The sequence below is a fragment of the Schistocerca nitens genome, chromosome 8 (assembly GCF_023898315.1).
Source record: "Schistocerca nitens isolate TAMUIC-IGC-003100 chromosome 8, iqSchNite1.1, whole genome shotgun sequence".
Lineage (NCBI taxonomy): Eukaryota > Metazoa > Arthropoda > Insecta > Orthoptera > Acrididae > Schistocerca > Schistocerca nitens.
This window is the reverse complement of record NC_064621.1, coordinates 171,932,130-171,948,188: the sequence shown is the minus strand read 5'-3', so window position 1 is coordinate 171,948,188 and position 16,059 is coordinate 171,932,130.

The following is a 16,059-nucleotide window of genomic DNA, read 5'->3' as shown; positions in this document are numbered from 1 at the left end:
GCATGCCCACTATACGCCCTCGCTCAAAGTCCGTCAACTGCACATACGGTTCACGTCCACGCTGTCGCGGCATGCTACCAGTGTTAAAGACTGCGATGGAGCTCCGTATGCCACGGCAAACTGGCTGACACTGACGGCGGCGGTGCACAAATGCTGCGCAGCTAGCGCCATTCGACGGCCAACACCGCGGTTCCTGGTGTGTCCGCTGTGCCGTGCGTGTGATCATTGCTTGTACAGCCCTCTCGCAGTGTCCGGAGCAAGTATGGTGGGTCTGACACACCGGTGTCAATGTGTTCTTTTTTCCATTTCCAGGAGTGTATATCCCTTTGACACAGAACTGGGTTAATTAATTTATATTATTTAAAACTATCTCAGTTTTTATGTATTTAGCCTGATACAAAAATCCTATTGGAAACGGTCTGCTGCAGCCGTTTGGCGTTGTTTCAGATACTAGGATATCAAGATGCCTACAAAATATGTCCGGAAATTAGAGCAACAAATATTGGATCCTGTTACCGTGGCATCTTTAGAAAATTCATGCAGTTCCTACACGTTATTTTCCCTTAAAAAAATTTGGACGCGCGCGGTAGCCGAGCGGCCTCAGGCGCCTTTCCACGGTTCGCGTGGCATCCCCCGTCGGAGGTTCGAGTCCTACCTCGGGCATGGGTGTGTGTGTTGTACTTAGCGTAAGTTACTTTAAGTACTGTGTAAGCCTAGGGACCGATGATGTCAGCAGTTTGGTCCCATAGAAACTTTCCAAAAATTAAAAAAAGATTGATGTCATACCTTATAACATGTAGTTTCGCAATATGTGAGCACCAAGCTCCTATCAGTGGCCAAGGGATTTGGTGAAAAGTCAGTTTCCATTAGAGCCGCCATTTTACCCCAGGCCGGCCGGAGTAGCCGAGCGTTTCTAGGCGCTACAGTCTGGAACCGCGCGACCGGTGCACTCGCAGGTTCGAATCCTGCCTCGGGCATGGATGTGTGTGATGTCCTTAGGTTGGTTAGGTTTAAGTAGTTCTAAGTTCTAGGGGAGTGATGACCTCAGAAGTTAAGTTCCATCGTGCTCAGAGCCGTTTTACACCACCTATCTTGCCTTACTAAATGTCCACAGCTCGTGGTCGTGCGGTAGCATTCTCGCTTCCCGCGCACGGGTTCCCGGGTTCTATTCCGGGCGGGGTTAGGGATTTTCTCTGCCTCGTGATGACTGGGTGTTGTGTGATGTCCTTAGGTTAGTTAGGTTCAAGTAGTTCTAAGTTCTAGGGGACTGATGACCATAGATGTTAAGTCCCATAGTGCTCAGAGCCAACATTACTAAATTATGAGTCAACTGCACCACGAAAAACTAAAAATCTACTGTTGCAGGTGCAAGAGTTGGGTTATTTACATTCTTACAATAACAAAAGTTTTTACTTATACATTACTTGTTTATATTTCTTAAGCTGTTCCTTTTGGCACAGGGATGAATTAAAATAAATCAACGTATGTACTTTATGTGTGCTCTACATTATACCAGGAATGTAACAAGACGATTCTCCATGTGAAGATGTTTGTATAAACAATCGAAGCACGTAGTGGAAAATAAACGAGTGACTGATGCTGTAAAATGTTACTGTTTATCAACAAAGGCTGTACTTCGTAGGTGAAGTATTCAATGGTAGTGGAACAGCTGATCTGTTCGGATATTATAGCTCGAATTCAGTATGGCAACTGGCTATTGTAGATTCTGTACGATGAAAAATATGATGCTGAAAATTTCTTTTTCTTGAATTATGATGAACAATCAGAGCACTCGTTATTCTAGTTTTAAAAGTCCTTACCATTTAATGGACAGCCACTGCACGATGTGACAAACGGAGTGCGGCGTGCAAATAGTGCAAGGCGACTTATGGTAGCCATCTTTTTCGTGTAACCATAACTCCTGGTAAGTATGTGAACAACACATGGGGTGCGAAAAATATGGAAACACCAAAAACACATTACGACGCCTAATACGGGGTAGGAAAACGTTGGGATTCAAAACAGCTTCCACTCGCCTTGGATTGGATAAATACATGACCTGTATGGTTTTAGAGGGTCTTCTTCCTGCAGAATAGTGGCAACTTCAGGTAACCATGATGGAGGTGGATAGTGATCATGCACCCCTGTCCTAAGCAGACCACAAAGACTCAATAATATTGAGACCTGATGACTGTGGTGGCCAGGCGAGATACGGTAATTCATCCTCGCGTTCACAAAACCAGTCCATCACGATGCAAGCTGTGTGAACAGGGGCACTGTCGTCTTGAAACACAGCGACAACATTGGGGAAGAAACATTGTACTATAGGATGGACCTCATCATCCAAAATGGTCGCATCATACTTGGCAGTAATGGGACCCATGGAGTATCAAGATATGGCCACCCAAACCATTACCGAACCACCACCATGTTCCACTCGTGGCAGCACTCATGGCTTTTGAATTCCACCTAACCTGCAATACCAAGCTTATCTAGCTCTCTTCGTGTCGTTTTGGTACTGACGGTGTTCGCGAGCGCAACATTCAGTTCTGCAGTGAGTTTTGCACTTGTTGTCTTCTTATGTTTCGTCACAGACCACGATCCCTCAAATCACCCTTTCGTCTGCTTTATTGCATACCAGATGATGTTTTCCCGCTTTCCCTGTGTGCACTACGAAGGTTCAATACAGTGCCTCTTGAAAACCCAAACACTTCGGCTACCGTGCACGGGATATGATTTGCACAAGATTTGCTTGTGGAAGCAACAAGTTTTCCACATTACAAGACACTGAACTCCGAGATAATGCACTCACAGTTACACAGTACAATCTTCTGACCACAACTGACACTTGCAACGTATTAAGGTCATTGAACAGGTTCCATTCGTGGCCAAACACAGCAGCGCAACCTATATGCTTGGCTAAATGGTTCAAATGGTTCTGAGCACTCTTAACTTCTGAGGTCATTAGTCCCCTAGAACTTAGAACTACTTAAACCTAACTAAACTAAGGATATCACACACATCCATGCGCGAGGCAGGATTCGAACCTGCGACCGTAGCGGTCGCGCAGTTCCAGACTGAAGCGCCTAGAACCGCTCGGCCACACCGGCCGGCTAAGCTTGGCTAGCATTTGCATGTATGTTCAAGCATGAATTTCTCGGAGTATTTCCTTATTTTGTAACACCTCTGTATATATACTGATTCGACATCTACGACATCTAATGAAAAGACATTTTCCTACACTCCTGGAAATTGAAATAAGAGCACCGTGAATTCATTGTCCCAGGAAGGGGAAACTTTATTGACACATTCCTGGGGTCTGATACATCACATGATCACACTGACAGAACCACAGGCACATAGACACAGGCAACAGAGCATGCACAATGTCGGCACTAGTACAGTGTATATCCACCTTTCGCAGCAATGCAGGCTGCTATTCTCCCATGGAGACGATCGTAGAGATGCTGGATGTAGTCCTGTGGAACGGCTTGCCATGCCATTTCCACCTGGCGCCTCAGTTGGACCAGCGTTCGTGCTGGACGTGCAGACCGCGTGAGACGACGCTTCATCCAGTCCCAAACATGCTCAATGGGGGACAGATCCGGAGATCTTGCTGGCCAGGGTAGTTGACTTACACCTTCTAGAGCACGTTGGGTGGCACGGGATACATGCGGACCTGCATTGTCCTGTTGGAACAGCAAGTTCCCTTGGCGGTCTAGGAATGGTAGAACGATGGGTTCGATGACGGTTTGGATGTACCGTGCACTATTCAGTGTCCCCTCGACGATCACCAGTGGTGTACGGCCAGTGTAGGAGATCGCCGGGTGTTGGCCCTGTGTGCCTCGGTCGTATGCAGTCCTGATTGTGGCGCTCACCTGCACGGCGCCAAACACGCATACGACCATCATTGGCACCAAGGCAGAAGCGACTCTCATCGCTGAAGACGACACGTCTCCATTCGTCCCTCCATTCACGCCTGTCGCGACACCACTGGAGGTGGGCTGCACGATGTTGGGGCGTGAGCGGAAGACGGCCTAACGGTGTGCGGGACCGTAGCCCAGCTTCATGGAGACGGTTGCGAATGGTCCTCGCCGATACCCCAGGAGCAACAGTGTGCCTAATTTGCTGGGAAGTGGCGGTGCGGTCCCCTACGGCACTGCGTAGGATCCTACGGTCTTGGCGTGCATCCGTGCGTCGCTGCGGTCCGGTCCCAGGTCGACGGGCACGTGCACCTTCCGCCGACCACTGGCGACAACATCGATGTACTGTGGAGACCTCACGCCCCACGTGTTGAGCAATTCGGCGGTACGTCCACCCGGCCTCCCGCATGCCCACTATACGCCCTCGCTCAAAGTCCGTCAACTGCACATACGGTTCACGTCCACGCTGTCGCGGCATGCTACCAGTGTTAAAGACTGCGATGGAGCTCCGTATGCCACGGCAAACTGGCTGACACTGACGGCGGCGGTGCACAAATGCTGCGCAGCTAGCGCCATTCGACGGCCAACACCGCGGTTCCTGGTGTGTCCGCTGTGCCGTGCGTGTGATCATTGCTTGTACAGCCCTCTCGCAGTGTCCGGAGCAAGTATGGTGGGCCTGACACACCGGTGTCAATGTGTTCTTTTTTCCATTTCCAGGAGTGTATTTCACGCACAACAATGTAAGGGCACATAGCTCCAATGTCTCTATGAAGGTTTTGCCACATGTTTTTGGTGATAGAATGGTTCTAGTGATTTTATTGGACTTGTTTGCTTTGCAGAAACTGATACGCTCCGCTGTCCCAGCACAGAGCCATGGTGTATGCGGAAAACAGGGCTGCTTCGGACTACAGGTCCCGGGTTCAGCGCTTGTGTCGTATCTGAAGCTTCCTGTATCGCACCGTAACTAATGTTCAGTCTATATGCCTTTTCACTGAAGAAGTGGCGTGCTTTCAAAATATACAACGTATTCCAGGAAGAATGGTCAATATCCAGGGATACAACAGGAACGATCATTCGAAGCAAAAAAAGTCAAGTAAACATGGGCTCTAGAACGTATACCCTAAGAGCTATGACTAGTTCTTCATATTCGATACTGTGAAACTAAGCTCTTCTACTGCATGCCCCTTGTTTTCCATACTTTGGGAAGCGGTAGTATGGCCCAAAAAAGGAAAAAAGTTTCCGGTAAATATGTAGTCTAAAATGCATACCTTAAAAGTTATGAGCATTTGTTCATTAGAAGAGTTGTGTTTCAAAGTAGTATGTTTTCATAACTCGTAAGGTATTCATTTTAGAGCTCTTGTTTACTAGACACATTTTTCTTGTTTTGGTCTTGCTGCCACTTCGCAAAATATGGAAGAAAAGAACTTGCAGTAGAAGAGATTTGCTTCACACTATCGAAGATTAAGAATCGTTCAAAGCTTTAAAGGTATACGCTTTAGAACCCGTGTTTACTTTACTTTTTTGTTTCGAATGATCATTCCCGTCATATCCCTAGATATTGACCATTCCTCCTGGAAGCGCCAGTTACTAAGAATATTTTTTTTGTGCTCTTCAGCCCGAAAATTTGTTTCTCCATGCAAGCCTATCCTGAGCAACACTCTTCAAGCCTACATGACTTCCGCAGCCAACGTCGATTTAAACCTACATTCTGTATTCAGGCCTTTGTCTCCCGCTACAACTTTAGTCCCCATACTTCTTATCATCATTTAAAATTCCTACATGTTTCAGGATAAGTCGTATCACTCGATCCCATCTTTTCGTCAAATTGTGTCATAAATTTATTTCTTTCCAAATCAGGTTAAGTAACTCATCACAGCCCTCCCAGTTAGCCGAGCGGTCTATCGCACGGCTTTCCGGAGCGGGAAGGAGCGCCTGGTCCCCGGCACGAATCCGCCCGGTGGACTTGTGTACAGGTCCGGTGAGCCGGCCAGTCTGTGGATGGTTTTTAGGCGGTTTTCCATCTGCCTCGGTGAATGCGGGCTGTTTCCGCTTATTCCGTCTCAGATATCCTAAGTCGGCGATTGCTGCGCAAACAAGTTCTCCACGTACGCATACACAACAATTTCTCTACCACGCAAACATAGGGGTTACACTTCTCCGGTGTGAGACGTTCCCTGTGGGGCGGGAGCGCTCTGGGGGCCGAACAGCACAATAACCCTGGATTCGGTGTGGGGCGGCGGAGGGGTGAAGTGGACTGCGATAGTCGTCGTGGGGTTGTGGACCACTGTGGCTGCGGCGGGGACGGAGTCTCTCCGTCGTTTCTAGGTCCCCGGTTAACATACAGCATACAACCTCATCATACGTCATTCGGTCAACCCATCTAATTTTCAGCATTCCTCTATACCACCCTTGTCCGAACTACTGCCACACAATTCTGCACTCCAGACAAATACCTTCAGACAACACTTCTTAACACTTAAATTGATATTAGATGTTAATAAACTCCTCTTTTTCTGAAATGCTTTTCTTGCTATTGCTAGTCTTCATTTTATATCTTCCTTACTTCGGCCTTCATTACTTGTATTGAAGCCCAAATAGAAAAACTTAGTTGCTGCTGCTTCTAGTGTCTCATTTCTTAAACTAATTTTCTCAGTATCGCCGAATTTAATTCGACTGCATTATATTACCCTTGCTTTAGTTTTACTAATGTTCATCTCTGTCTGTATTACATAGTCATAGGCAAACCACAAAGGTTTTGTTTCTTCTCCCTGAACGTTAATGCCCTTTACGAATTTAATCTTTGTTTTATTTACAGCTTACTCAGTGTCCGAGGATAGAGTAATGTTGGTGATAGGCTACAACCCCCTTCTCAATTTTGGCTTTCCTTTCACGTGCTTCTACTCTTGTACCATCTGTCCGATTTCTGTACAAGTTGTAAATATCTTTTTGTTCGCTGTATTTTATTTCTGCCACTTTCACAATTTCATACAGTGTAGCCCTATCCATAGTGTCAAAAGTTTTCTCTAAATCTCCAAACGATATAAACGTAATTCGCCTTTTTTCAGCTTATGCTCTAAGGTAATTAGTAGGGTCAGTACTGTCTTGCGTGTTCCTGCATTTCTCCGAAAGCGGAACTGACCTCCTAGGCCGGTTTCTATCTGTTTTTTCCTTTTTTCTGTAAATAATTCCTGTCAGTATTTTGCAACCATTATTTAATAAACTTATTATTCGGAAGTATTCTCACATGTCAGCACTTGACTTGTTTGAAATTATAATTTTTACTTTCTTGTTGAAGGCTGAGGGTATTTTACATATGTCGTATGTGTTGCACACTAAATAGAATAATTTTTTCATAGCTAGCTCACCCATGGATCTAAAAGAATTAGCCTAGTGAAAGGGGAAGTTATCTTCGTTGGCTTTGTTTTTAAACTGGTGTAGTACACCTTTCGTTGCCACCATAGGTAATTCTGCAGATGATTCACTGAGAAACAAACCACTTTTTCTACCTGTGTTAGTGCAGTGGGGGGTATACAGGGTGTTTATAAATTAGTTACACATAAGTAACGTTTAATCTGATTTGATCCATTATAAATGGTTTTTGAAAGCCAGTGACTGTAGAAACAATAGGTATGTTTATAAATAAATAAATATTCTGCTACCAGTCACGATTTTTCTTTGTTTTACTTTTCGCACGACGCGTTTCGACAAATAATTCCCATTTTCAAGTGCGTTTTTTGTGTGTATTAAGCCGTTTCTTTTGATGTTGTCAGTGTGTGTGTGTCTGCTTCATTTAGTTGACTTTTACTGCAATACATAAGAAACACGCCATTTTTTAGTTGGGTATCAGTTCTTTTTGTGAAGTCAGTGGATAACTAAAATGTGTTTAGCAGTCAAAATGACGATGTGTAAAATCTTCACTGACTTCTGTAGTAGACTGTTATTGGAAGTTGTCTCAAAAAACCCAAAAGAAATTCTGGCCATCTGTAAAGTTAGTATGATAACGCTAACGGGTGACAAAAAAAATGGCTCTGAGCACTATGGGACTCAACTGCTGAGGTCATTAGTCCCCTAGAACTTAGAACTAGTTAAACCTAACTAACCTAAGGACATCACAAACATCCATGCCCGAGGCAGGATTCGAACCTGCGACCGTAGCGGTCTTGCGGTTCCAGACTGCAGCGCCTTTAACCGCACGGCCACTTCGGCCGGCTTAACGGGTGACACATGAAACTAAATTGAAAATAGTAACCCAAAAGAAGATATGCTATAGCCCATTTCCAAATACTCATTAACATACGAAGATAAAGAGGTACTGTCCCAGTTTCATTCTCGCGCTACTACAAAGATGAATTATACAGGGTGTAAGAGACCTAGATATACAAAATTAAAATTTTATTGTGTCTAAAAGAAATAAAAAGAAATACTTTTTGTATGTGATAAAATTGTCATGTGTGCACTGTATCTGCGTTAGGTATGTATTATGTGTTCCTTTGCATGCTGTGTGATTCTTTAGAGGAACAGATGCTGCTCACGAACAGAGAATTGAGATATTACTTTATTCTACGTATAATATCTAACAGAAAAATAGTGCGTAACTTTGTTGCTGTATTAGCAGTGGCAGTTCATAACAGTGTACTTTAGTTGTAGAAATACATACGAGGGCAGTTCAATAAGTAATGCAACACATTTTTTTTCTGAAACAGGGGTTGTTTTATTCAGCATTGAAATACACCAGGTTATTCCCCAATCTTTTAGCTACACAACACTATTTTTCAACGTAATCTCCATTCAATGCTACGGCCTTACGCCACCTTCAAATGAGGGCCTGTATACCTGCACGGTACCATTCCACTGGTCGATGTCGGAGCCAACGTCGTACTGCATCAATAACTTCTTCATCATCCGCATAATGCGTCCCACGAATTGCGTCCTTCATTGGGCCAAATATATGGAAATCCGACGGTGCGAGATCGGGGCTGTAGGATGCATGAGGAAGAACAGTCCACTGAAGTTTTGTGAGCTCCTCTCGGGTGCGAAGACTTATGTGAGGTCTTGCGTTGTCATGAAGAAGGAGAAGTTCGTTCTGATTTTTGTGCCTACGAACACGCTGAAGTCGTTTCTTCAATTTCTGAAGAGTAGCACAATACACTTCAGAGTTGATCGTTTGACCATGGGGAAGGACATCGAACAGAATAACCCCTTCAGCGTCCCAGAAGACTGTAACCATGACTTTACCGGCTGAGGGTATGGCTTTAAACTTTTTCTTGGTAGGGGAGTGGGTGTGGCGCCACTCCATTGATTGCCGTTTTGTTTCAGGTTCGAAGTGATGAACCCATGTTTCATCGCCTGTAACAATCTTTGACAAGAAATTGTCACCCTCAGCCACATGACGAGCAAGCAATTCCGCACAGATGGTTCTCCTTTGCTCTTTATGGTGTTCGGTTAGACAACGAGGGACCCAGCAGGACAAACCTTTGAATATCCCAACTGGTGAACAATTGTGACAGCACTACCAACAGAGATGTCAAGTTGAGCACTGAGTTGTTTGATGGTGATCCGTCGATCATCTCGAACGAGTGTGTTCGCACGCTCCGCCATTGCAGGAGTCACAGCTGTGCACGGCCGGCCCGCACGCGGGAGATCAGACAGTCTTGCTTGACCTTGCGGCGATGATGACACATGCTTTGCCCAACGACTCACCGTGCTTTTGTCCACTGCCAGATCACCGTAGACATTCTGCAAGCGCCTATGAATATCTGAGATGCCCTGGTTTTCCGCCAAAAGAAACTCGATCACTGCCCGTTGTTTGCAACGCACATCCGTTACAGACGCCATTTTAACAGCTCCGTACAGGGCTGCCGCCTGTCGGAAGTCAATGAAACTATACGAGACGAAGCGGGAATGTTTGAAAATATTCCACAAGAAATTTCTGGTTTTTTCAACCAAAATTGGCCGAGAAAAAAAATGTGTTGCATTACTTATTGAACTGCCCTCGTAGATAGAAAAGATTTATAAATTTGTAACTCTTCCATGTAATGTCTATTCAGAAGACGTCGAGCCCTCGCCGCTATGAAAGTCTGTAACTGTTATTCAGCTGGCTTAGTGCATAAACGTTCGAAATTAAATACACCCGACGCCGGAGCTCCGGAGAAGGGATGCTTGCATCTCATTCGCAGTGACGTAAGCGCTGGTGGCAGCGCTGTCGTGCCGCGGTGGCGGCTGTAGGAAACGAGGCGGCGTTAACTGGCAGCGCGGGTATTTCAAAGTGCGGCCGACCGGACGGCGGACGATACTACAGGATCTAAGGTCTTGGAGTTAGGGCTGTTCAGAGAAGGTAACCAATCTACTATCTTAAGAATATTATTTCAGGGATGTTGCTGAAAATGTCGTCTTCTCACGATACGCATAAACGGGATCTACATGTTAATGATTGTTTAATACTCTCTAAACAACCATATGTTTCATTATGACTGCAGCCTCAGCCAGGTCTGCAACCAGCACTTCTTTTCTGTCCGTGGTTCCCCGTATACCAAACGCTTCATTTTCCTTCCCTAGAAAAAAGAAAATATGTAGGATTGGTACAATAAATTTGCTTGAGACGAAAAAGCTTCTGTCCACAAGTGAGGGTGGAATTACGATGCAACACTCTTGTGAAACTCGACTTCCTCTTTTCTCGTACAATATCCTGCGAATCGTGGCGAGGAGCAGTTTGGCTTTAGACGGAATCCGGGCACCAGAGATGCAATAGGCCTCCTACGAATCTTGGGAGAAAGGTTTATTGAAAAAGGAAGAGACCTATACATGTGCTTCATTGACACTGTGGTTTACGATAATGATGACGACTATGATGACAGAAAAGAGAGTGGACTGGAAAACCAGAAAACTTGTAAACTCATTAGATCTTAATCAAAAAGCATCAGTTAAAGAGACAGGAGAAACTACAAACTGGAACAACCTCTACTTGGAAAATATGATTGGCCAATGCTGATTAGATGACAATTGAGTAGAAATTGGAGGAAGAAGAGTAGGGTGTTCGAGATTTGCTGATGACATGGTCCTTCTAGCCACAGGAGAGAAAGAATTACAGGATTTGGTGAACACTATTGAAGCTAACGGAAAAAAATATGGAATGAAAATTAACACAAAGGTAACAAAAGTACATGCCCTAGGAGGAAATAAAGAAATAAAAATTATGCTGAATGGAGAAATATTGGAACAGGTGCAAAATTTTAAGTATCTTGGAAGCAGGATAGACACCCACTGGAAGTGTACCACAGAAATTAAAACAAGAACAACAATGGCAAAAGCGGCATTTTATAAAAAAAAAGGAGAATTTTCTGCAGCGGTCTGGACAGAAAACTCAGGAAGAGATCCATAAAATGTCTTGTATGGAGAGTTCTTCTGTATGGCGCTGAAACATGAACTTTGAGGAAGAAAGACAGAGAAAGGCTGGAAGCTTTTGAGATGTGGACATGGCCGAGGATGGAAAGAATAAGTTGGATGGACAGAGTAAAAAATGAAGAGGTACTGAGAAGAATGGGAAAGACATTTACTAGATGTAATAAAAAGAAGAAAAAAATTGAATTGGGTATATATTAAGAAAGAATGACGGACTGATAACAATAGTTTTAGATGGTTATGTAGAGGGGAAAAGGAAGCGAAGAAGGAAGAGATTTCAGATACTGGATGACGTGATGGACGGTACAACATACAGCAGCTTTAAGAAGGAAGCAATGGATCGCAGAAAATGGAGAGGCAAAGGACTTGCTAATATAGCAGAAAACTGATGATGATGATGATCCTGCGAAACATAGATGGAGGCCAACAGGCAGATTATATACTCATACACTTCCGGAAAACTTAAGACACAATGCCCCACAGCAGACTGTTAATGAAAATACAAGAACACGGAACACCTTCTCAGATAATTATGTGGATGGTCGAGTTCTTCTTAAGTAATAGAATCCAGTACCTTAGCCTCGACAGCGAGTGTTCATCACAGACAAGTGTATTGTCAGGAGTGCCCCAGAGACGTGTAATAGGACCGCTATTATTTTCTATATGCATCTTTGATAAGACGGACAGGTTGAGCAACAATCTGCATGCGTTAGCCGATGACACTGTGTTGTACGGGAAGGAGATGTCGTTGAGTGACATACGCAGAATGTCTAGTTTGTGTGATAAGTGGCAGCTTGCTCTAAATATAGAAAAATGTAACTTTCTGCAGATGAGTAGGAAAAAGAATTCCGTAATGTTCGCATACAGCATTAGCAGTGTGCTGCTTGACACAGTCACGTCTAGTAAATATTTGGGGGTAACGACGTATAGCGATATGAAGTGGAACGGACGCCTTTGGACGGTGGCGGAGAAGGCGAACGTGTGATTCACCTGTAAATGAGACCACATGTAAAATAGTAGTGTACTGAGCGAGTGTTTGGGATCCCCACCAAGTCGGATTACAGGACGACAGCGAATCAATCCAGAGGAGGGTTGTTACCGCTAGGTTTAATCAACACGCGACTATTGTGGAGATGCTTCATGAACTGTAAATGGGAATCCTTGGAAGGAAAGAGACAATCTTTGCGGGAAACACTATCGGGAAGATTTACAGAACTGGCGTTTCAAGTTGACTACGAAACGAGTCTACTGCCGCCAGCGTAAATTTCGCGTAAAGACCACGAATTTAAGAGAAAGAGTAATCACGGCTCTATTTGTGTGTGGAACAGGAAAGAAAATGACTAGTAGTGATGCTAGGTACTCTCTGCCATTCACCATACGGTGGCTTGTAGAGTATGTAAATCTAAAATGTAGATTTCGGAAGAACGTTGTGATCACGGTCCTGCCGATCCAATAACTGACGAAAACAGTCTTCAATGTTCTCTCGCACGAACACCAAAGTCAGGTGGTGATGGAGCCATAATCATTGCCTTACTGCGTGCGTGACATTTTCCAGCATTTATGGTATTACTTCACAGCCAAAGATTCGGTAATGTCTTCCATCGAGCCTGTTAGGCAGAAGTTACAGCCCAATCAGATGGTTGTGAACAATACGAGCCTATAGATTTACTGTAAATCTCTATCGAGGGGGCAACACATGTGTTGCCTTAAAATTTTCCAACTCCCAGAAGTGGCTTAGTGAACGCTGAATATTCCGTCCAATGTGAGGCAGTCCCGTTAGTAAACTAAAAGCACGTATGAATGCCACAGATTTTTACCGTCTGGTGTAGATGCCATTGGCAGAATTCTAATTGCTGTGGGAAATTATCAGCTGGAAGGTCTTGTACCTTCTCATACCAGGATGGACGCGTGCCTGTCTTGTGCAGAACGCACTAGTCTTTGGCTATGTATCGTGTTCTGGTGTTGAGTTATCTTCAGTTCACTGTAACATAAGACACGAAGGAAGTAAAGTTATTAGATGCCAGTGGGCGTTAATTTTTATCAGTGGAGCAACTTGTAAATTTGTACCAGACCGGGATTCGAGACGGTGTCTCCTACTTACTAGGCAGATGCTCTGACCACTAAGCCATCCGGACGCAGTGATAACCACAGCGGCATGCACTACTCCAGCACCCCTCCCGTCAGACAAAAATTCTCAACTTATGCGACACGCTACTGATGTAGTTTCCCTGCTCACTACCCTCATTACTCGCGGCAGCTCCCCGATTCCTGTAAGAATTCGAGCATGGTGTGCATCTGCACTGAAAGAATCATTGGCCGTCATCGCCTTAATTATGTATGTGGTGTCTTTTATTTCAGACATGTTCGAAAGACCGTATAACGATAGAGCCTTCACCACAATTCATATGAGATGTCTGATATGACCATTTTTATGTGCATCCGGATGATTATCGGACAATTTATTGCTTCCTAGGGATTTTTTATGTGTTTCTGTGTGTATATCTTTCTGTCCAATTTGCTAATAATACTTGATATTCATTGTGAAAGCGAATAGAAGGTTCTCGAAAAACAAAATGGTTCAAATGGCTCTGAGCACTATGGGACTTAACATCTGTGGTCATCAGTCCCCTAGAACTTAGAACTACTTAAACCTAACTAACCTAAAGACATCACACACATCCATGCCCGAGGCAGGATTCGAACCTGCGACCGTAGCAGTCGCGCGGTTCCGGACTGAGCGCCTAGAACCGCTAGACCACCGCGGCCGGCCCTCGAAAAACATATTGTCATAATTATCAAGAGATTGTTGTCATTAACAAAATTACCTAAAAATGCTAAATTAAATGAATAATCAACAAATTGAATGAATAAATAAAAAGCAACAGATAATAAAATGCTGTGGAAGTTTTGGCATAGGATATTACTAGAATAGATTGTTACTCAAATATTGTATTTTATACCTTATTCGGCTGTAACATCAGTTTCTTTACATTTTGTAAATTTTAATTGTAACATTGAAATTGTACAAATTTAATAATGGACTATTTTGAAAGCTATTGTTAAAATTGTATATAAAGAGATTTTTCGATGCTGCGACAGTTCAGTTAAGTTTAGTGTAGTTCCGTTTTAGTCAAGTTAGTTGTTGTTGAGTGTGCTAGAGAGTCTGCTTGGAAGTCAAAGAGATCTGTGAAGTCTGCGTTTTGTTTACATGACGAGTGTGTAGTTCGGATGTCAATTAATGTGAATAAAATTCTTTTAGCATTAAAATTTCACATTCATTCATCATTGGACCAGGCAGAAGAAACTTAAGTAACATTCAACATGAATCGTTACAACCGGACACCACATATATCACTGTAACACATCTGCCTTAAACTGAAAAGTTGGACAATGCGAGATCTACCAGTCTGCTGTCGGTCTATTCTAAGACATCTGGTTCTTAAAGACGGCCCTCGACTCTTAGAAATGTGACATGAATTGTTCACCTCTGCCCTGGATACGTAAAGCGCGCTGCTTTTCGACAGCTGCATCATGCCTCCACATAAATGATGCACTATCAGCTTACTCTGTCAGAGTGTATTAGCCATCGGGAGACTGTACACATAAGTATAAATAATTATGTGTACATGACATAAACAATACTAACATCAATCTTTTAATTAAATTTAATTCTCCTCGAGACATTTGAGACTCGTTTTTATCTATGGTAATGAATTACCGAAGTGAATTAAAATTTGTGCAGCGGTCAGGGCTGAACGCAGTAAAACGATTTAGATAAGAAATCTGTATGGTGTAAAAATTGGCAATTGACCCTGGATAAAGAAAATTGTGAAGTTATTCACATGAGTACTAAAAGAAATCCGCTAAATTTCGATAACGCGATAAGTCACACAATTCTGAAGGTTGTAAATGCAACTAAATATTAGGGATTACAATTACAAATAACTTAAATTGGAAGGATCAAATAGACAATTTCTTGGGTAGAGCAAACCAAAGACTGCGATTCATTGGCAGAACACTTAGAAGGTGCAACAGGTCTACTAAAGAGACTGTTTACACTTCGCTTGTCCGCCATAAACTGGAGTATTGCATTGCGGTGTGGGATCCGCATCAGGTGGGACTGATGGATAACATCGAAAAAGTTCAAAGAAGGGAAGCTTGTTTTGTATTTCACGGAATAGGGGAGATAGTGACGCAGACACTATACGTGAATTGGAGTGGCAATCATTAAACCAAAGGCGTTTTTCGTTGCGACGAGTTCTTGTAATGAAATTTCAGTCACCAGTTCTTTCCTCCGATTGTGAAAACATTCTATTGGAACACACCTACATGGGGAGAAATGATCATCACGATAAAATAAGAGAAATCAGGGCTCGATCAGAAAAATCTGAGTGCTCGTTTTTCTCGCTTGCCTTTCGGGAGTGGAACGGTAGAGACAGATTGATGGTGGTTCACTGAACCCTCTGCCAGGCACTTTATTGTGAACTGCAGAGTAATGACATAGATGTAGATGGGAAGGGAAAAGATATGTGCGACATAACATATTTTGCACAAGGCATAGGAATTCAGGATCCGAACTTTTTGAAGCAGGTTAAGGGAACGCTGTTCACGTCCCGGGATTGCACCTTGTTTCATCTCCGTATCCGACTTCCAATTAAGTGTAGCCATTTGGAATGGATAACGATCAATTATGACTGTCAAAGATTTACGTAAATCGGCGACCGCCGCTCACGAAATG